Source organism: Rhineura floridana, chromosome 13 (genome assembly GCF_030035675.1).
Source record: "Rhineura floridana isolate rRhiFlo1 chromosome 13, rRhiFlo1.hap2, whole genome shotgun sequence".
Lineage (NCBI taxonomy): Eukaryota > Metazoa > Chordata > Lepidosauria > Squamata > Rhineuridae > Rhineura > Rhineura floridana.
The window spans coordinates 14,633,521-14,657,741 of NC_084492.1; the positions used below are offsets into that span (position 1 = coordinate 14,633,521).

At 41.3% G+C, this 24,221-nt stretch overlaps 1 protein-coding gene and 1 pseudogene across 6 annotated transcripts in view; both read right to left on the reverse strand.

The window, feature by feature from the left end:
- WWOX (WW domain containing oxidoreductase) overlaps positions 1-24,221 on the reverse strand; it is a 797,581-nt gene that overhangs the window by 516,390 nt on the left and 256,970 nt on the right. The window lies entirely within an intron of this gene.
- LOC133369498 (5S ribosomal RNA) lies at positions 7,496-7,614 on the reverse strand (annotated as a pseudogene).

The window sequence follows — 24,221 nt, forward strand, 5'->3', positions numbered from 1 at the left end:
TACATTTCCGGGTTTAGAGAAGACTCAGTGAATATTCATGGATTGTTTTCAGGAGGTCTAAATTTGCTGGTGACTCTGGAACTGGAAGAATTGACAGGGTCTGGTGCTTAAAGCTTTCCATTTCTGATGAAATTTCAGCAGGATTTAAATCACAGTGCCACATCTAATAATCTCAATAAACACAGAGACAGAGAAAATAATGAGTATTACTTTAATCCTGTTGTGGTGCCCCCTTGAATCAGGCACTGCCCACTAGTGTATTGTGCCACCCTGGGCTCCTACTTGGAGGAAAGTTGGGATATAAATGAAGTAAATAAATAAATATATAAGTAAAATATTGCCAAATAAAATTGTATCTCCTTGAGAAAGGTGGAATCCAGTAATGTATCCCTTTAATACGCTGTTTGGAGCCTAAATGAGGGTCTGAAACAGCATAATGATATGCTTGTACATAATACCCACATATGTCTTTATAGTTGGTAGAAGCCTTAAAACTGAGTCCTGTAAAGAGTTAATTCTGTATAAGAATGGATTATGTCATGTGATGTATAAGAGGGGAGTGGCTGAAGGCAGTCTACTCAGAATAAACTGAGAGGGACTGGAAGCTCCTTATCATAAAGCTTTTGATCTGTGGGTGTTTATCTTAATGGGCGGCCTGCAAAGCAATTATTCATGCTACTAGACAGGAAGAGACATATAATGAAGGTGCCAAAGTAGCCAATACATGGGCTTCTGGACTGACTCATGCAGTGGGCAGCTGTCATGAGAATGGCACATGATTGGCTGCACAGAAGGCCAGCCCGAGAAGCCAACTAAATATATAAGGGATAGCAACCCATTGCTCTATTGAGATTCCACATACCAACAAGAAGAAATCGGGCATGAGGGATTGCATGACCCAACAACTGCTACTGAAAATATATAGCCCCTGAGCCCCTGTACATATGTGATCACCCCCTACCTAGTACAGTGAAAGTGCATGAACTGATGAGGTGTAAGCAAGCTACTTTTTAAAGTAATGCTTCTTCTGTGGTCTCTTTTGCTAAACATCTAATTCTAACACTGCTTTCCCCCCGCCCCCAACAAAAGGAACTGCTTTATTTCCAGCAGCAATGTTACACCAAAGTATTCCTTGCAGCTGTAATATTTACCCAGACTTTAATAAGTTGGACTGCCTTCTTTATTTTCAAATTCATGACTGCTTGGTGGTCTTAATTTTCTCATCATATTCAAAGATGACAGATTAATAGGTGGTTCCCCCTCAACGATATGGGCAGATCTTAAAAGGATCTCATTAGTTTATATTACTGGGCAGCATGCAGAGAAGTGGAAGCAGCTCCTCGATGAAAGTCCACACTGACACCTGCAGTTTCAGGCAAAAAAATAAATGCACACACACACACACACACACACTCATTTAGATGCTTGCAGTCAACCTTCTTGAGAGAGTGTCATCTGACGAAGCAGGCAGCTGTTTGTATGGGCTCAAGCAAGAACACATTAGCTACTCTTGAAGGGGCAAAAGCATGGTTTGTTCCACAAATCCACTCTCTTAAAAACTGCCTCTTAAGAAAACAAGTACTCAAACTCATTCTGCTAATATAAATATTAAAGACAAATAAATGAAATAAAATAATCAGATTTGTGGTACATTAAAAATGGCAAGACATTAGCAACTATGAGAACCATAACAAATATGCCTAAATTGCTAGGTGCTTTACAAGAATTAAAATAGCATGGCCCCCGTCTGTTAGTTTACAATATAAAAGTGAAGTCAACACACATTAAGGAGGGAAAGAAAATAAAAGGATAATTTTGGGGGGGGCGACCACTTTGCTTACTGCCTTCTGCAGTTGTTTGCTCTCCATCCACTGATGTTGTTTTTAACTGGGGGTGGGTGAGGGCATTAGGACCAATAACACTCTTTATAGCTCTAAACTAGTTCCTGTTATTCAGGAAACATTTATCACCACCATGATCAATGTGGATGGCCACTGTACATCACATATAATATATTGCCTTCATGAAGGCCTTTGCTTCATAGTGATCGCTACAAAAAAGAAATTGGTAAGATATGCTACTTTTAAAAAGCCCAGGAGAGCAGCCAGACCGGAGAGGGGAAAACTTCACAACTGGTAATTCTAATATTAAATGCAAGGGAGTTTTGGTGTTAAGTCAAAATAAACCCTAGGCGTTAAACGTAGTGAAAATATATCAAAGGATTTCTCCCCTCACCCCTATTTTTCTAAAAAATAATGCTGCAGTGGCCTTTTAGTAGCAGCTGCCTAGGTTCCTAGGTAACCCTGAAGTTTAATAAACCTGTGCAATGTCAATTAAACACGGTAAATAATTTATCTGCTCAATCCTCCTAACTGGCCTTTCTATCCGTCTGTACAAATGCTGAGCCATTCTGACGTCCAGAATAAGGTCTGGCAAAAATAAGTGGAGCAAGAAGTGGTAGCATAAAGTGGATTTGCTCTCAATAATGTATAAAACCACATGCTGGGGAGAAGAATCCTCACAAAAATGGTACCACAGCAATCTGTTCCTTTCATCCACAGCCAGCATTTAAAGTGAAGGTGCTGCTCCGAATCGAAAGCACAATCATTCATTTGTGAGCAGATGTCCCTCACATGGCAGGCAGCGCCTTTTCAAAGCAGAGCTGAACAAATGCACTGCTGTGAGACAAGTTCCCCTGCCCATTAAAGAAAGAACACTGTATATATTAATTTAGCAGGTTGTTGAATGCTTAAAGGAGAATTTATGAAGCAGAAAGAGCATGTGGTGAAATAAAATGGTTTTCAAAGTAAATATGTAGAAAGGTTCCATCTCTCCCCACCCCCCAAAAAAATCATTTCTTTGGTCATGTTATAAAGGGCAAGATTTGTAGATGACTGTTTATTCCAGAGGATCCAACACCTGTTTTCCACTACAGTTAACTCAAAGGGTTAATCAAGCCTGGAAAATCAACAGACAGAAGCAAACTGGTATTTATGCTCTCACTTCATGCTGTATACATTTCTATGATCTGCAGAGCATCGACACATAGCAAAACAGACTGAAGTTTTTTCAGGAAGAATAGTGGAAGGGTTGGGGAGGTGCATGGCAGCTGGTTGGATGAGTGACAATGAGAACCCTATCTCTGAGAACTGATTCAACACAACCAGAGAGTATCATGAGGAATGAAAGTCCAAGCAGGCAGGCCATCTTCTCTTTCTAGTGTGACATCTTTACCAGATAGCTCCTGAAGTCATGTATCTAGTGCCATGTGAACCATTAGGGTACCTGATGAGCATGCAATGAATGCCTCAATCACACAATGGCTTTATGCGCCCAAATTTCCTCTGTATTCCAGAAGCACCCTATATGGTTATGTGCACTGCACCTAAGAATTAGGGGAAGAGCCATAGCTCAGTGACAGAACACTTGCCTTGCATGCAGAAGGTCCCAGGTTCAATCCCCCGCATCTCCAAATAGGGCTGCGAAAGATTCCTGCTTAGAACCCTGGGAGAACGGCTACCAGTCAGTATAAGGTCTGCCTCAGTATAAGGTAGCTTCCTCTATTCCTAAGGGTCTGAGGGTCATTATACCCATTGAAAGAGAAGAGACTATTCAAGGAAAAGATAGCAGAGTAAAGGACCATAACTGTAATATTTCCAGATCATCTGGTCTATTTTCAATAAATACATACTTTATGCCTGCTTCTAATTTTATATTCAGCACCCCCCAGGGAGATCTGAAAAATGGAAACGGATTGCCTTCAAGTCGATTCCGACTTATGGTGACCCTATGAATAGGGCTTTCATGGTAAGTGGTATTCAGAGGGGGTTTACCATTGCCTTCCTCTGAGGCTGAGAGGCAGTGACTGGCCCAAGGTCACCCAGTGAGCTTCATGGCTTTGTGGGGATTCGAACCCTGGTCTCCCAGGTCCTAGTCCAACAATAGGCCTGCCACACATGCCCTAAACTAGTCTGTTGCCCTTGGGTACACTGGAGGACATTACCCTATTGTCAGTACTGAAGAAAGATTCAATAGCTAGCCCAGTCACCTTACACACATGGAGCAGCAAAGGAGCTCTTTGTCTCAGGCAGTAAAGCGTCTTGGACCAGCCCTGTGCATCCCAGAACGGAAAAGCAAATACTACTGAGGATGGTACATGTACATTCAACTCCATTTTTTCCCACAGCAAAACAACAGTGGAAGGCTTGGGCTTCTCTTAGACTCCATGTCTTCTCCTAAGAAAAGTGGTCTAAATACACGTGCAACATTCTCAACTGATCCAAGTTATATGTACTGGAGGATCCATGCTGAAACACAAAATGTAAAATGAGAAGCAGCACTGGAAAAAAGGAGGGGAATGCTAGGCAATAAGCTGTATGAAATCAGAATTTTTGTTATGAATGCAATTTTAAACATAAAATAATTCTAATAATAAATATTTCTGTTCTTTTCTAATGCTCAGCAACAAATCTTATGTACTCCCAGCAGAAATGTATGCCAGCACTTAGAATGCCTAATTGTATGCAAATTGAGCAGGCATTTTAATGTCTTCTATTAACATTATGAAACTTTTTCACAGCATTCAGGCATTTGCCGTTCCCAAACACAAAACTCTATCACTACAATTATTAGTTATATTCTTAATTTGAAGCTGATCTTCTGCTTAAGTATGCATGATTACCAGACTACCTCAACTGTGGTGCACAGAAACAAATGCAGCTAATAACTCTTACTGTAATGATTAATCAATTTATGAATACATTATTTAAACTGATAGTTCAGGTAGGGTACCTTACAGAGTGCATTGTTGTGGAGTACATTGACCGATGCAAATACCAGCTAACAGGATCAATATCCAACTGCAAGTAAACTCTGGAGAATATGTATCCTCACATAAAAAACAATTAGGGCTTTTTGTTTGTTTCAAAAATGGCCCAATAAAAGAGACAAATAATTATAATGCTGTTAAGTATTCAGATATCAAATATCAGTTTCTTAACTAAATATGTTTACAATTGGAAGAGAGCATCCACAACATTTTAAATCACTGAATTTCTGTTTTTAGACATTTAAATCACCAGTTTTCTGATTTCAACCTTATTCCCCCTTTTTTACAGATTTTTGCAATTAAGTAGTACATATTTGAAAGTTCTTGGATTGTTCAGCCCCCATAATCTTTATTTCATGCTAGGATGCAGGGGCACATGGCAGTGCCCTTCCTATGTGCAAACTACAAATGAAAATAAACATTTTATGACTCTTGATTGGAATAATGGAATGACACTTGCAGGGCCGGCTCCAGGAATGCGGGGGCCCTTGGGCATTAGCCTGCCCCGGGCCCCTCTGCTTCCCTTCCGCGATCCTGTGGATCACAAGACGAGCTTCCGAACCGCCCGCCAGCCCCCGCCATCCTCAGCGATTCAGAAGCTCGTCTTGAGATCCGTAGGATCGTGGAAGGGGAGCAGAGAGCCCCTCAGGGGCCCCCCAGGGACTCCTAGAGCTGCAGGGCCCTCGGGCCAGTGCCCAACCTGGCCGCCCTTTGGAACCGGCCCTGGACACTTGGAATAAACTCCCAGATGTCATCCACAAGGATCTGAATGTTTCTTAATGTTCTTGGGGCTTTATTTTTATGGAAGCTGTTAACCACCCCCACCCCCAAATTGAACCTCCTTCCCCACGCAGTTGATAAAAGTGTTTGGAAATTTTACACAAGAGCTTTCTAAAAAGGGGGATGGATTGTTGGGTGCCTATGTTTAGCTGCTTGGCAACCATCTCCTCCCAATGGTTTGCTTTAAATAAAAACCAAAGTGTTAAGTTCCCATTCCTCTTTTCAAATCCTAGAAAAAATTAAATAATATATTGGAGTTTGCCCACCCCCCAAAATGGGTGGGTCACATGATTGTGGTTCTAATGCCAAAATGTTATAACAGTAAGGCTGCAACTAATCACTGTTGTATCCTAATTACATACACATCACAGGTATATGGCAGCCCCTTTCCTATATTATTTCTTGAAGTGATATCATATATGTATAACAGAGCTGCAGGGCTCCATCTGCCCCCAAGGTTATGTGACACCATCAGCCCAGCCCCTGACCAGCCACCAAAGGAATGCCTGAATGTGTAGGCTTTGAATACAAGGTTCCAGAGCACATGGGAAATTTACAAGCATAGATTTTCCTCTGTAGAATTCCACATCTACTGCAAGTATGACAGGTGGTGATACCACCTGCCATCAGAGGCGGAGCCAGAGGCACTGTCCCACAACCACATTCCATTCTTAAAAAAACACTATTGTATGTCAAAAGATGTACAGGTGTATACTAACCAAAAAAAAAGCCCACCTGCATGGATATACGGGTAGCACAATCCCTAATGCAAAATGCAGCACTACCAATGGCCTTCAGATATACAAAAATAAGCAAAGCACTGACACCATTTCACTAGAAAACCCCTGAATATGTGGCTGAATATGTGATTTATGGCACCATTTTTGTCTTAATGTTAAACTTTTATTATTTCTTAGTGGGACTATTAATTACTGCTAATTCATTTGAATTTACGACATAAACCTACAGTATGTTTGTTGCCCCATCCCAATGCGAAGGGTGCATTTTATACAGTTCCAAGCGATACTACATTTTAAAAATTAATTAGTAGCTTGCAAGAACAGCCACACATTATTGAGTAAGTAACAGCATTTAAGTGAAACAGATGAAATATTGGTAAGCAATGCAGACCACAGTATAAGTATGTGAAGGGGGTCATAGGTTAATCCCTATTGATTTTCCAAGTATGCGTACAGCACCACTGGGAAAGGCCAGTTCTGTTGGCAATCTGCTAGCACAAATACATTATAAATCTTACTGTCCACCTTCACAGATCAGTGTCATTTACTTCCTTCACTAAAGACTGTTAGGAGACTACAGCAAATCCACACTCCAAACAATCAGAAAATATTCCTTTATAAAGCTATGGTTTAAGATCAAATGCAACTCCTTTATCTCAAGACATATGTTTCAGAAAACCCTTATCTCTGCTTGTCTATGCCACCCTATTTGCCACCAACTTCCATAGTAATTAAGCCTAGGGAAACGTATAGGAACCTCTAGAAAACTACAAGATTATGAAGGGTGGATTTTTAATTACCTTGAAAGACCATATAAATTCCAGATAACAGCTATGCAATTTGATTATACATACCTGAAGTTGTTGCCCAGACTTTCCCTGACCCATAAGATCGGAATCTGTTTTTATTTGTTTGAATTCCTGTTTTCATATGTTTTTATAATATATGTTTTACTATGGGTTTTTTTGTTGTTGTAATTTTATTTTAATTATACTGTTTATTGTTTCTATGTTGTGCGCCACATTTGTTGTTATATGCTTTCAAGTCGATTACGACTTATGGCTACCCTATGAAACTTTTTTTGATATATTCATAGGGTTTTCATAGTAAGAGGTATTCAGAGGTGGTTTACTATTGCCTTCCTCTAAGACTACGGCACCTGGTATTCCCAGGCGGTCTCCCATCCAAGTACTAACCAGGACTGACCATGCTTAGCTTTCGAGGTCAGACAAGATTGGGTGTGTTGAGGGTAGTATGGCCATAGGCTGTGCACCACACAGAGATTTTTAAAACATTAAGCAGTTAATAAGAACGGGGCAGCTTCTACCTTTGGTGGGCAGAGCCTCCAGCTCTTCCTTGGAAAGCTCCCCCTCCTCCCTGTCCTCAAAGGAGTATGCCCCCCCGAATCAGACAGTAACCCCAGAGCAGTTGCCACTGCCTTACTATGCCTCCTTTTCCTACCCATTTTCCCCTTACCTGTCGATTTGCCTTCTGGCCTTTGCTGTGGCCCCTCTTGGGCACCAGGAACGATTGGGAGGAAAGAGAAGGAGAATGGGAGGAGGAAGAAGATGACACAAGGAGGAAAAGGAGGAGGCTGGAGAAGGAGACCTAGTTTGTCTCCTCTTTGCTTGTGCCCTTTTCTAGGAAAGCTTCCACTTTCCACTTCTATTTATCTTTCCTCATTTTGCTTTCCTTGTGAAGGGGGGCATTGGTCAGTAAGCCCACATCAGAGGAAGAACCCACAGAGTGTAAGGATCCCACTCCCTATATTTCCCTGGCCACTATGCCTTTCACCCATTGAAGACATTTAGGAATCTCCTGTTCCCCTGAGAGAGGCAACATAAGCACTCACCCCCTCTATTTGTGGTCTGTGCAAGTTCGGCGTCAAAACCTGGCCATGCTCCTCTTCAAAAAGGCAATGGGTTGAAGCCTCTGGTTCCTCTGAGAGGCAGCCCAGATCCTTCTCTGCCATGGTGTCCCTGTGTGCTGCTACCCCACCAGATACTATGGTGGGGGTTGCCCCCCCAAAAGACCGCTTGCTCTTCCGCAGGTGCAGAATAGCTCTTCTCCACGCTCTGCACAATGGTGGGAGAAGGCTTGGTGGCATGACAGCAGCCACTTGTCCAGGGAGCGGTTGCGCCTCTGCTGGGGAAGATACATGACCCGCTGCCCCCGTTCTCTGCTAATGATGGGTGGGCAGGAGAGGTAGAGAGGGGAAAGCAAGGAAAGAAAGAAGAATAAAAGAGGTGTGAAAACAGAAGCTCTCAAGCTCAGCAGGACCCAACTGATCACTCCAGCAGGCAGGGATGGTCTGGAGAGAGTGGGATGGCCCCTCGCCTCAGGGTGAGGTCATCTGAAGTGGATCCTGCCTGTTGTACCAGAGGGAGGCACCATCCCGAGGCCAATGACTGGCCTACAGGAACCTCTGGGGAATGTGAAACCCATCAGAACAATGGAGGTGGGGAGTGACTCATGCCCTCCGAAGGGGAGGGGTAAACTAGTCTGTGTAAGGTAGGATGGCTGTGTGTTCTACTTTACCATTAGAGGGCAGCCATGTAATTGAAAGAGTTCTCTATTTGAAGGGCAGTCTGGTCCAAGCTCAATTTAAAGAAAAAGTTTAAGGAGTTAAAGGGGCTTGCCTATCAACAGTTAGCTAGACAGCACACACGCACGTCACATGAAAATAGTTGTCCCCTACTATGGCGAGATGTATTTAAATCATAGTAATTAGCAAGCCTGTGAAGTCCTTCCTGGGTAGATGTCAGGTTGGCATCTCATGATTTTTGGACTGGGGGCAGGAGGAATGATGAATACATATTTCGCCCATGGGGGAGCTTTTCTGAAAGTGTGTGGGAGGGTGCTCAAGTATGCTCTGTATGCATGTGACAGTCACACACTTGGGCAGAGAGAGAAAGAGGGAGAGAAAGATGTATAGTATGTGAGTGCATGTGTGTGTGCGTGCAAGAGAGAGAGAAATCAATATTGTGTGATCGCCACAATCAGGACCAGCAGGACATAGTTGACTTTTCATAGCAAGCAAGAAGTGGTCTCGGGTAGGAAGCAAACATCAGCTTACTGTACTTTCTCCATTTTTGTCTTATGCCACACCCCCACAGCAGCCATGTTGTGTTGTCCCATGGCAGCATTTTGTGTTATACCATGCTCCCATAGCAGCCAATTTGTGAACGGCACTCATAGCACTTTCTCAAAATTCGAAATGTGTTTGCTGGTCCAAAATGGTTGGCAACCCGTGGCTCAGATCCTAGATAAGGTTCCAGTGGAGGATGTTTCTCCATGGATTTATTTTTATTTATTTATTTATTAAATTTATATACCGCCCGACTAGCGATAGCTCTCTGGGCGGTGAACATAAAATAGTATAAAAATACAATGAATAACAAAATAATATTAAAATACAATCAACAATACAATAAACATTTTTAAAATTAGATCAATGTAACTTAAAATGCTTCAGAGAATAGGAAGGTTTTGACCTGGCGCCGGAAGGAGAGCAGAGTCGGCGCCAGGCGTACTTCCTCAGGGAGACTGTTCCATAGTTCGGGGGCCACCACTGAGAAGGCCCTAGATCTTGTCATCACCCTCCGGGCCTCCCTGTGAGTTGGAACCTGGAGGAGGGCCTTCGTAGCAGAACGTAGTGCACGGGCCGGTTCATATCGGAAGAGGCGTTCCGCAAGGTATCGTGGTCCCGCACCGTATAAGGCTTTATAGGTTAATACCAACACTTTGAATCTAGCCCGGAAAACATATTGGCAACCAGTGCAAGCTGGCCAGAACAGGTGTTATATGCTCGGACCGCTTGGTCCTTGTCAGCAATCTGGCCGCCGCATTTTGCACTAGTTGTAGCTTCCGAACTGTCTTCAAAGGTAGCCCTACGTAAAGCGCATTACAGTAATCCAAACGTGAGGTTACCAGAGCATGTACCACTGATGTAAGGTCCTCTTTACTCAAATAGGGACGTAGCTGGGCTACCAACCGAAGTTGGTAAAACGCATTCCTAACCACCGAGGCTACTTGAGCCTCAAGTGAGAGGGAAGAGTCTAAAAAGACTACGAACCCGGTCCTTTAGGGGGAGTGTAACCCCGTCCAGGAAAGGGTATATATCCACCATCCGATCAGAGAACCCGTCCACCAACAGCATCTCAGTCTTGTCTGGATTGAGCTTCAGTTTGTTAACTCTCATCCAGTCCATTGTCGCGGCCAGGCAACGGTTCAGCAAATCGACAGCCTCACCTGAAGAAGATGAAAAGGAGAAGTAGAGCTGCGTGTCATCAGCATACTGATGACAACGCACTCCAAAACTCCTGATGACCTCTCCCAACGGCTTCATGTAGATATTAAAAAGCAGGGGGGACAAAACTGACCCCTGCGGGACCCCATATTGGAGAGCCTGCGGTGTCGAGCAATGTTCCCCAAGCACTACCTTCTGGAGACGACCCGCCAAGTAGGAGCGGAACCACTGCCAAGCAGTACCTCCAACTCCCAACTCCGCGAGCCTCTCCAGAAGGATACCATGGTCGATGGTATCAAAAGCCGCTGAGAGATCAAGGAGAATCAACAGAGTTACACTCCCTCTGTCTCTTTCCCGACATAGGTCATCGTACAGGGCGACCAAGGCTGTCTCAGTGCCAAAACCGGGCCTAAAACCCGATTGAAATGGATCTAGATAATCAGTTTCATCCAATAGCGCCTGGAGCTGGCCAGCAACCACCCGTTCCAAGACCTTGCCCAGGAATGGAACATTCGCCACTGGCCTGTAGCTGTTAAAATTGTCTGGGTCCAAGGAAGGCTTTTTCAGGAGTGGTCTCACCACTGCCTCTTTCAGACAGCCCGGGACCACTCCCTCTCGTAAAGAGGCATTTATCACTTCCTTGGCCCAGCTACCTGTTCCATTCCTGCTAGTTTTTATCAGCCAGGAGGGGCAAGGATCCAGTACCGAAGTGGTTGCACGTACCTGTCCAAGCACCTTGTCCACGTCCTCAAGTTGAACCAACTGAAGCTCATCCAACAAAACAGGACAAGACTGTGCTCCGGACACCTCACTAGGATCTACTGCTATAACTTGAGAGTCTAGGTCCCGGCGGATACATGAGATCTTATTCTGGAAGTGATCGGCAAACTGATTACAGCGGGCCTCCGATGATTCCACCGTGTCCGGAGGGTTTGAATGGAGAAGCCCCCGGACAACTCGAAAGAGCTCCGCTGGGCGGCAAAGAGATGATTTAATAGTGGCAGCAAAATGATGTTTTTTAGCTGCCTTCACTGCTCCTACATAGAGCTTAGTCGAAGCACTAACCAGCGCATAATTGTATCCGTCGGGAGTTCGTCTCCATTTCCGCTCAAGCCTCCTCCTATCTTGCTTCATCGCTCTCAGCTCCGGAGTATACCATGGAGCTGTATGAGCTCTACACAGGAGAGGGCGTGCAGGAGCGATCGTGTTTACAGTCCGGGTCATCTCCGTATTCCACAGAGCGACCAGGGCTTCAGCAGGAGCGCCAGTCCTATCAGCCGGAAAATCCCCCAGAGCCCTTTGAAAACCTTCAGGATCCATTAGTCTCCGGGGGTGGACCATTTTAATAAGTCCCCCACCCTTGCAGAGGGAAGAGGTTACTGAAAGTCTAAACTTCAGCAAGCAGTGGTCTGTCCATGACAAAGGGAGTGTTGTAAAACTCCCCACATCCAGATCACTTTCCCCATGCTCAGTAGCAAAAACAAGGTCTAGAGTGTGCCCCGATACATGTGTTGGACCACTAACATATTGAGACAGCCCCATGGCTGTCATGGAAGCCATGAAGTCCTGAGCCGCGCCAGACAAAGTGGTCTCGGCATGAATGTTGAAATCCCCCAGTACTATTAGTCTGGGGGACCTCAACAATATATCCGAGACCACTTCCGCCAGCTCAGTTAGGGAAGCCATTGGGCAGCAAGGTGGGCGGTACACCAAAAGGATTCCCAGCCTGTCCCTCTGGCCCAACACAAGGTGCAAACACTCCAGGCCAGTAACTGAATGAACATGGTGCTTGGTGAGTGAGATGGAACTCTTATAGACGACAGCAACCCCACCTCCCCGACCCTCAGATCTACCATGATGCTGGACCAGGTACCCCGGTGGGCAGAGCTGAGAGAGACCAACTCCTCCCTGCTCACCCACCCAGGTCTCGGTTATACATGCCAGATCGGCTGCCTCATCCACAATCAAATCGTGGACGAGGGAGGTTTTATTATATACCGATCTGGCATTTAATAACAGCAACTGGAGATCTGAGAGTTGGCTGATAGGACTACCAACGACCTTGCGGGTGTGGGAAGGACCGGAACAAGGCACAGCCACAACATGTCTGGACCGCGTTCCCCTTACCTGGCACGTCCTTCTCACAGCGCCATACCTTCCTTTGCCCGTCACTACGGCAATTGGGGCCCCCTCAAGTCTCCCCGCCTGATGGATAAAACTCTCTCTGAAGCACATAATACAACTAAAATATACAACAATTAAACGTATAAAAACAGCTATATATACAGCCATATATACAGCATATAAACAAACATACATTCATATAATCAGGCACCCATTCATCTCAAATTGCATCAACACACCAACAAAAAGTAAAAAAAAGAAAAAGAAAGGAGCAGCACAGCAGCAGCAGCCTCTCCTTCCCTTGGGGCGATGCTTTCTTTCTCCTGCAGGGCCTGGGTCTCCCAGGCCACCTCAGCCAGCCGGCTTATGTATCCCTCCAAAGAGGGACAGGTGGTAAGAATCAGTCCTGGCTGGCTGGGTACCTGGGGCCTGGTCCTGCCAGGCAGAAGTCCCTCTGGGAAGGGTGGTGGAGGTGGTGGTCCCGCAGCAGCAGCAGCACAGCAGCAGCAGCCTCTCCTTCCCTTGGGGCGATGCTTTCTTTCTCCTGCAGGGCCTGGGTTGTTTTGCCCCTTGAAAATCTACTCCAGAGGATTGGGTGAGAGGCGGCTCAAGGGGAAGTCAACAAGAAAATTCCTCCCTACCCCTTTACTCTAGCGAGAACCTCCAAAAGATCCCTGACCCATCCACAAACGGAAGCAGCCCTTCCATTTGTAAAGGGCTAGTTAGGATCCAAGCCTATATTGTGTAGCTATACATAACAATTAGCATATGAAAAGTCCATGCAAATCTGTGCTCTCTTTTGTCCTTTCTTTGGTAATACATTGGTTCTTTTTTGGTGATGCATAAATGGCCACCCTAGTGTGAACAGAAGACGATAAGCATTTTTGGAACAGAGAAAAGAAACACTTTTGAGGACAGTGAGAAAGAAATTGTAGCTTGAGACAAAAATACAGAGGTAAAAGATGGCAGAATTGGGCACTGGAGGCTGGAAGGTACCTGTCGGAGATATTAAGCTGTTTGCCTCCACTTATGCTCTACTTGTTTGTTTGTAAATAAACCCCAACATTACAGAATGATATTTTAAAGGGAGCCAAACTCTGGTCAATGCTGTGCCCAGAACTTCTCACCTTTAGGAAAGTGGGGAGGACCTAATAGTATGCTCTGCTCCTCCGTAAGGAACCTCATTCATTCTGAAGGAGGCAGTTGTGTTTGTTGTACTGATACAAACAAAAAAGCAAAAGTGAATAATATATTGATAATAAAAAAGAACTTAAATCTTGTTTTAATAGAAGTTTTAATAGAAGTTTTAATCTGAAAACAATCCAAGTGGTTTCTTGACATACGCTCGCATCAATGCCTTTAACAAATTATGGTTTTAGAAGTTTTCCATGGTTTTCAAAGAATATGGCATAATTCTGCACACAGTTCTGCTGTGTGTAGAAAGAGGCTTAAAAATGATCACAATGTTTCCATCTTAAAAAATTATCATTTAAGGGAATTTTAATCTGTCCAAGAAGATGGATACACAGTTCTTGTTTTCTACATTAATGAGCTATAAAAAGAATGGAATAGGCCATAAATATAGTATTTTTGTTACAGCCTTTACTAAAAATGCTACTGCTTCTGTTTATCATTTATATCCTCATTTGCAACTTCAAAATTGATTACACTTTAAACCATACATAACTTGCGTTTTTCATTTTGTGCCATACTACAAACATTTTTATAACTCAGTTAATATATTCCATATTTTGTGTTCTTATTGATTATGAATATTTCTTTAGGGGATTTTATTGCTTCTAAAATAACAAATGTTTTGTATTACATAAAAATTGAGGGGGGGGGGAGAGAGAAATACCCAGTTGCAGCTTTTTTATTTTTCTCTCTCATGGTAATTGCAATCCATAAATTGTTAGCACAAAAGAGAGAGAGAGAGAGTAAATTGCTACCAATGTAAGATATTGTACACCATAAGAGACAGCTTTTAGTTCCAATATCTGTTTAATCTGTTTAGCTGAAGCCATCATCAGCTCAATTTAGAGTTTAAAAAATCAAAACACAAAAAGATTAGCCACATACATGATGACTTTATATCAAATATACATTATCTTTCCAAATTACTGCTGCAGTTTGCAAGCTAAAATATGATTTATATTTAGAATATGATTTTGTTATTAATTGTCACACTAAAAAAATAAAAAAAATCTTGCATTATAAATTCTGTCTTGGAAATTAGTTTTATTATTTTTCCATAATCCTGTCACACAAGCAGTAAGTGCATTGCAGCATGAACACTTTAATTTTTCCAGTTAGTTTTCAGCAAGCCCAGAGGTGAGGTTTAATAAGGATCAATGGCACTTTATCTGGGACAGGGCCACTTCACAGCATGCAAATTACACAGTAACACTTAAAAAAAGAAATAGATTTAATTAAAAAAAAGTAGAACCACAGGCTCTGGAAATTCAATTAAAGGATTTATGCAAAGGTTTGCTAGGTTTTTATATGCAGTTACTGCTTATATAATGAGCTTTTCATATTAAAAATCAATAGGTAATCTAGAGTAGAAGATCATCCCCTTAAATACATTTTTGAAATCAATTTGAAAAATAGTCCATCAACTGCTGTGACTACTCTTGCTGCTTCGATTAGGCTAAGAGCAATATTTAGACTGTAAGACATGCCATGGAATATCTATGCTTGGATTTGGCTTTCAAGTGGATCTTATGCTTTGAGTGCCTAAGATAATCACACAGCAACTAAAGGCTTTATACAAAGGATAAATAATTTATTTAAACACTAAGAGGGCACACAGCAGTAGAAAATGACAACCACCAGGGCACCTAATGGTACCAACATGTACAGTCATTTGCCCATGTAGTGCATCCTCAAGTATTTCACAGATGAAAATAGAACCATGCAAGTAACACCCTAATTCTCACATAACAGATCAGTTCTCACCTCCGTATCCACCATTACATATTACTAATATTCTAGAGATAGCTACCATGGTGCCCTCTAGTAATAGACTACAATTCCCATCAGCCTCACAAACACAGTCAGTAGTCAGGGACGATAGGAGTTGTAGTCCAGCAACATCTGAAGGGCACCACATTGGCACATCTTGCTTACTTTATTCTGCTGTACTGGTATATACCAAGATAAAATATCACCTATAAATATTGAAGGCAAGAAGGGTGTTTTTCCCCCCAGGCTATTTAGGAAATATATATATTTTTACATAACTTAACTAGCAATTATATCAGCAGCTATACTTTATAAGAACATTTGAAGAACCCTTCTGGATTAGCCCAAAGGTCTAACAAAATTAGACAAATCTGGAAAGCAGTTGCACCCAGAAATAATGCAAATTCCTCCTGCGCCAGTGATTTAAGAGACAAAGGCGACCTTCAGAAATACATATTATCATGATGGAAAAGCACACATTCATGCAGCCATTTCATTTTCTTGCTGTTATACTACTTCAAAAAATGTACTTTTAGAATTTGTTTTATTAAATTATTGGACAATGATATTTTAAAACCAGTATTGCTAAAGAAAAGAAAAAAGAAACAAAAATAACATATAAACAAAACATTATATCTTTAAAAATATTTCTTTCAATTGCTTAAAACATGGTAATAAATGGTAGCACTCATCTACCAAATATTTCACACACCATTTCCTTACTATAACTTTTGCATTTTGAACAACACCTAAAGGAAACAGAGAGATCTGAAGAGTCACATGAAGGGTAAGTGGCATCCTTAATTTCTAATGACAGAGGCATATGCTCTCAAACATTCTAAACTACATCCAACTGAGCCATTTATCAAAAAGTTAACATGTGGCAACAGCTTTCCAGTTGATATCTTGAAAGTACACAATAATAGGAACTCCATAGTCATTAATTATGACTGGTAGATAAAGCTACCATTCTAGCTGCTTGGTGATTTTGTCTTTAATTGCAGCAGGTGGATAGAAATAAAGTGCCATAAAGGCACAGACTGTCACCTCAAAAGCATTCCCTACCTTTAGAAGAAGAAAAAAAGACAGGTAGGTATCCCTTAGATATCCAAAAATACATTCTGTTATACTACCAAGTTGCAAATTGCAAAAACACTGTGTATATAAAAATGCAACTTGAGTTGTATTTAAGACATTTAACCTTTCTTAGTCATAAATAATTAATATTAGTCATCTAATATGTTTTGGAAAGTTATAGTTGTTTTGTTGGTGATGCATTTGGACACTTCTTAAAATATTGTAGCTGAATCTTCTATGATGGTTCTTGAGATTAAGGAGCAGTTTACTGTCTATGTTTGGATAGAATTGAACACCATTTTGAATCAAGATGGCGGACTGAACCTTTCAAAACTACACAGATTTTTCCCCCTCAGTAGTATGACACATCTAATATTCTTGTAATTTTAAATAAAATACTTTTGACTGAAAAACAATTGATAGAAAAGATGAATGGATTTTTGTGTCAGCAGAAAAGAAAAGGGGCAAAATGTAGATAACATGGGGCTAGAGAAAAAACAGTCTACAATTTTATAAAATTAATAACTTCGCCAAGAAGGTCCTATTTGTTGTTCTGCCAGCAGGCAGAACACTATACAGTGACAAGGGACAGGGCCTTCTTTCCAAAGTGCAAGTGGCTACACATTAGAACTAACATTATTGAGTTTCTAGGACCTAGTTAAAATATATCTGTTTTCTCAAGCCTTTGAAGGTAAGTTATTTTGATTTAACTAGTGCCTAAGGTCTTAGTCGCTCTAATCTGCTACTGATTATCTAATTGTTCTATAGCAGCTTTTAGATTATTAGAATTGATTTGATTTATTTGTACAATGCTTTTAGATGTTATGTTGGAAATAGCCTTGTGATTACCTTGTAATGAAGGGTGTTCTATAAGTTCTGTAAATACATGAATGAAAAAATAAGAGTATGTCTTGAATTCAGCAAAGATTTTGAAAAAGTGTCCCATGATATTCTGATTGGCAAGCTAGCTACATGTGGCTGGATGAAACAACTGTCAGATGGATCCAGAGATGGCTATAGAATCATACTCAAAGAGTGCTTATCAATGGTTACTTCTCAAACTGGGAGGAGGTAATGAGCAGGATACTGCATGGCTCTGTCCTGGGTCCAGTGCTCTTTAACCTTTTTATTAATGACGTGGAAGAGGAGGTGCAGGGAATGCTTATCAAATTTGCAGATGATACAAAATTGGGAGAGATAGCTAATACCCTGGAGGACAGAAAAAAGTTCATTGTGATCTTGACAGGCTGGAGCATTAGGCTGAAAACAACAGAATGAAATTTAACAGGGATAACTGCCAAGTTCTACACCTAGGAAAAAGAAACCAAATGCACAGTTATAAGATGGGGGATACTTGGCTCAGCAACATTATACGTGAGAAGGATCTTGGGATTGTTGTTGATCACAAGCTGAATATGGGCCAACAGTGTGATGTTGCTGCAAAAAAGGCAAATGCTATTTTAGGCTGCATTAACAGAAGTATAGTTTCCAAACTGCAAAAGTATTACTTCTATTCAGCACTTGTTAGCCCTTACCTTGAGTACTGCGTCCAGTTCCAGACACTGCACTTTAAGAAGGATGCAGACAAACTGGAACGGGTTCAGAAGAGGGCAACAAGTATGATAAGGGGACTGGAAACAAATCCCTGTGAGGACAGACTGAAAGAACTGGGTGTATTTAGCACTGAAAAGAGAAGACTGAGGGGAGATATGATAGCACTCTTCAAGTACTTGAAAGGTTTTCACACATCCAGGATCTCTTCTTGATCGTCCCAGAGTATAGGACACGGAATAATGGGGTTAAGTTACAGGAAGCCAGATTTCAGTTAAACATTGTCCTATAGCTGTTAGAACAATATGACAATGGAACCAATTGCCTAGGGAAATGTTGGGCTCTCCAACACTGGAGGCATTCAAGAGGCAGCTGGATAGCCACCTGTCAGGTATGCTTTAATTTGGATTTCTGCATTGAACAGGGGGTTGGACTCGATGGCCTTATAAGCTCCTTCCAACTCTATTAGTCTATGATTCTATTAGAGTTTTCACTCCAGTTTCTTAAAGCTCAAATATATTTTGATTGTCATTACATATTTATTTACATTTAAATTCATAACAATTTTTCACCTGGATGTCTATGAATACTTGTAATATGAAGATTGTTACTGTAACAAAAATAAAACCAATGTTACAATGCCATACTTTGGGGCAGAAAATCTATTTCTTTCTCCATTATAGTTCCTCTTTTATTAAGCAGTAAATCTAAAAAGGAACAGAAAGCAGAGGTTATTCTTTATACTTTACTTTTCCATTTGACTGATAGGTAGTAAAAACTGGTGCTTCCTAATGGCCATGGACATCTGTCCTCCCCTTAAATTAGCTAACTCCCACAAGAACCTTCTTCCCTCCATGTAACAATATATCAAATGTACTCAAACCTCATTAAAACATAAGGAAGTGGCATCTTAACCAAAGACTGTATTAAATGTAATTAATGAAATTGTAATTTAAACAGACACTGTGTTAATCTAAGCACAGACTCTAGTGTGTGTGTGGCAGGGGGAGGAGGTTAAAAGTTCCAGTAGCTGTATTCTATATTTCAAATACATGAAAAAGAAAACCTATAGTTATATTTTTTTCTTTCAGAAGGCAGAGGTGAGATGCTGATGAACAGCACTGGCAAGCTATAATGAGATAATATCCCGGTACCCACCTAAGAGACTAGGCAGTAAACACTAGCTGATAATATTTGGAGTCTGTAGTGTAGTATATGCAGCTAAGCTAAGAGTACAGCACAGACCCTGATAAGCAGAAGCTTTGCCTAACTGAATAGGTATATTTTCTGAGATTACTGAAATGGTTGACTTACACAAATATCTAATATAATTTATCTATAACCGATCTTTATTTATTTATTTAACAAATTTATAGACTGTTTTATTGCACAAAAGCATTGAAGCGGTGTACAAGATAAAAACAGAATACAACACAAAAACCCAAGTTCTAAAATCAATAAAATCATTTCAGCAAACTCTAAAAAACGATAAAACAAACTTTGCAAACTCTAGAAACAAAATAATGTCTTCAGATATACAATTCTTCAATAAGTAACTGGGTCACCCCTCAGGGAAAGGCTTCTTAAACAAAACATGACTTTAGTAGATGCCTAAACATCATGGCACTAGGCATCTATCTAATTTTGGGCTGGTATATTATTCCAGAGAGCTTGAGCTGCAATGCTAAATGCCTGGTGTGTGACACAAGCTAAATGCACATCTGGGGCATATGGTACTTTCAGCAGCATCCCATCTGAGAAGTGCAGTTGCTGGGAAAGGATATATGGGTTGAGCTGGTCCCTTAGATACATTAGTTCTAAGTTGTTTTGTCCTTTAAAAGCTAAATGCGAAACCTTGTGCCTGATAGCATATTGGCAGCCAGTGCAGCTCCCTCAGCACAGGTGTTGTATGGTGTCAGGGAGGGGGGCAGTCAACAACCTGGCTGCTGCATTCTGCACCACCAGCAGCTTCTGGATTAAGCCCAAGGGAAGCCCCATGTACAGTGTGTTGCAGTAATCCAGACATTAGGTTACCAATGCCAAGACCACAGTGGCCAAGCTATCTTAACCCAGGAATGACAACTGTCTTACCAACCAACCAAAGCTGAGAGAAGGCACTCCTAGCCATTGAGGCCGCCTCTGCTTTACATGTCAAAGATGGGTCCAGGAGCACCTTCGGGATAAGTACAGGCATACCCCGCGTAAAGTAGCTTCACTTAAAGTAGCCTCGCTATAAAGTACATGCTCCATACTCCACCATACCCCGCTTAAAGTACGTTCTCTTCACAATAATGGACACTTTATTGGCATGACGCCACTGCCATCTAGTGGTGATTGCGTGCAGTACAAGTGAAGATAATTGCTTCACTTTAAGTACATTTTCACTTAAAGTACACTCTCCGGTCCCATTGCATACGTTAAAGCGGGGTATGCCTGTACCTGCTTCTTCAGAGGGAATGCAACCCCATTCAAAACACGTCAATGAACTATCTCCCAAATATAGGGAACCCCTCATCTACAGGGCCTCTGTCTCGTCAGGGTTTAAACTAGTTTTTGTTTAAAGTTTCATTAATTATAAGTTGCCCTGCGAATTATTTTAGACTGTTGATTTAAATGGTTGTTTTATATAAATATTCCATTGTATTTTGTGTGTGTTCTATCTAACTGAGGACTTTGCCCTAGAAAGCATATTAGAAATACTATAAAAACAATAGCCTGGTAAATTAACAATAGACGGATCTTTTTTAAAAAAAGGATTGGTTGTTGATTTAATAAATATTTAAATTGCATTTAATTTATTAGAGATCAGGATTCTAAATAGTCTAGGAAAGTACAGCAGGCTGCTTGTGCAGAACTTTCCTTCCCAAAACATGAAAGGCAATGAAACCATACACAGCGACACAGCCAAGAGAGCAGGGACAAAAGCTTCATCCCTGTTGTCCCCCCCTCGTACAAAGCAATCACAAGGGGGAAGAGAAAACTGAACAAGGCTAATGCATTCTCAAGAACTGTAGATACTGAATAGTCTAACTGAAAGTGCTTCACAAAGGTTGACACAATTCAACCTTCACCAACAGTGCCTACAAGGGTATTTCCCTCTGCTTTCTGCTTTGGGACAATCAGATAGCCTGTCAATGTCTTCCTGCAACTTCTGTATTAGAATGTTAAAGGAAAGATGTCCTTATATGTTTCTAGAATGATGGCATAATGGTCAATTAGCAAGACAACTATACTACACCAGCCAAATGGTGAGAATGTGTATGAAAATAGAGTCATAAAGAAAGGCTATGTGCTATATTCTGAAAGATACATGCCCCCTAAATATGTCTTCAGGATACAATGTTACAACAGTATTAAGGATTACTAAAGCACACATGACAATGGCCACTATCTAATCTCACTTCCGTGTGTGATTTATGGCCAAGGGAAAAACCCCCCAATAATATTCTGTTTTCAGCATATTGTAAAAACTGTAGGGAAAATTTCAGGGAAGCATTCAAGGAAGTGATCTACAATTGATTGCATACTATTTCTAAATACAAGGCTTACAGGTTTGCAAAGAGATGGAGAAACCTGGCCAGCCCTATAAGTGCCACAAAAACACGTAACTTTTATAGAAGCCTGCAGGGACATTTATCCCCTCCATTTCAGGGGTAATTGAGCTTGTAAACCACCCACAAAGATTATGTTTGCAAACTAGCTAGCTATACACACCATAAAGATGTTTATATTGCACAATTTGTTTTGCATGTATGCATACAAGAACAACTCCACAAAATGAACTTCTATATGTTAAACTGCCGAATGGAAAGCATTCCTGTCTCAAAATGACAGAAGAAAGAGTGGCATGTTTTTGTACAAAATTTAAGCTAGATAAATTCCCTAATACAATTAATGACTTCATAACATTGACTTTGTGGTAATAGTATAACATGTGAAGAAAAAGTATATTTCCGAGGATAAATTTAAATGTTCAAATGTTATTCTGTTTTAAACACAGTTAAGAATATAGTCAATGGTGAAGGAGAAAAAAATTATCTTGTACTTCCAGCTGAAGCCAGACAGATATATTATAACGGGGTTCATCTGGCAGTCTGGCAAGAGACAGTTACTGTTGCTGAAGAGGGTTATGCAACTTGAGATGTTTATTATTACGTTTTATTCCATTTCTTAACGTCCTTCACTGTAAGATCCCATGATAGGTAACGGCAGTTGAAAAATACAATATTAAAAGCAGTTTAAAACAAATTACAGTTACAAGAGTTGATCGCAGAACACAGCTTTTATATGATTCAGTGGAATACAAAGAATTCAGAATGTAACAGGTCCTTGTGTGGATATTCTATTCAAATTTATTGCCCTATAATTATAAGGCCAGGGATGGAGAACTTTTGGCCCTCCAGAGGTTGTTGAACTACAACTCCCTTCAGCCCCAGTGAGCATGGTCAACAGCCAGAGATGATGGGAGTTATAGTTCAGCAACATCTGGAGGGCCAAAGGTTCCCCACACTCAGTAAGAAACTGATGATTGGGTAGAGGGTTCTGGCTGCAGATAATATAAGGACATACTCAGCACATGTTGAGGGTCAGTAAATTGGTCAATCTCTGAGAGACTGTGAGCAGATTGAGCAAGAGACTTAAGAGATGAAAGACAAGCATGAGAGACTCTGAACATGGAAGTAACAGCTCCCAAGGGAACAGCTAGAGTCCAGGGAGGAAGTAGGAGTGGCTGAATGCTGTGAGGGCTGGAAACTAATGAAGAGGAGGGAGCCAGCTTCTTAAAGAAGAAACCACTGAAGGAGATGTTAAGAAGGTTTGCAAAGAGCAAGAGCAAAGACTCCAGCTGCAGATCTTGGGAAGAATTGAGGTAGTGTGTTAGCAGTTGATAATTAACTTAAAAAAGCATTTAGTCCCTGACCAGAGACAAGACTTTTGGACAATAATAGGGCCTTTCCGTGGCCTTGATTCACCATTAAACTTCAGAATGAGACTTTTGTAAAGACCCAGCAAAGTGGGAAAGAGAATCAGGTGAAGTTCTCTAACCAGCCTGTGATTAACTGGGGTTAAAAGGGCATTTTGTTAATGGCACTGGAATAGAGACAGGAAGGAGAACAAGTCCATAGATGCCTCTTCAATGGAAAAGCAACATACATTTCCCTTCATTCCAATGTGCTTCCGCAGCATATGGGATTCAATAAATTTCAATTTACCCTGTTTCCCTTCTTTGCCTTTCTATGGATATTTCTTGATCATAACAAGCACCTTGCTGTACAAGAGCAAGGATGTATGACTCCAAACAATCAAAGGCCAAATAATCCCTGCTGTCCAGCTGCTAAAGACAATCTACAGATTAACTGCAATCTCCTGAAGAACAGTGTCTCCCTATTCCTCTCATCTTGAAATAGGTAATACCTGAGGTTTAGTTTCTCTTTATAGCAACATGTATTTGCATGCTAACCTCTCTCTAACTCAATTCAGCTCACACATGTCATTCTGCCTGGCACCAATTCCACACTGTATTTGACATTAGATCCCTCCTATCTCTGACTCCTCCTAGAACTGACCTCAGAGTCATTGGTAAAAAAAGAAGATGCTGTCTATGTAAAAGCTGTCACTCTCTATTATTGCAATTAACTGTGCGTGCTTTTATTTCAAACTTTGGCCTATTTTCTGATTGCTAATCTGCCCCAGTATGTGTAATCTGACCAGTGGTGCATACCAAAACTTTGAAATAAAGTTCCTCCTGGACATGAGTAACCCAACACACACGGACAAGGACCTGTGATAAAATTTTGAAAAAGTGCTATGCAAATACATAGGAAAGGAAAGATCTATTCATGCTTCCCACCCATGAGAGTTAAATAACCTCAATAGTCAGAGGCAGTGTGACTCTGAACATGGGATGGAA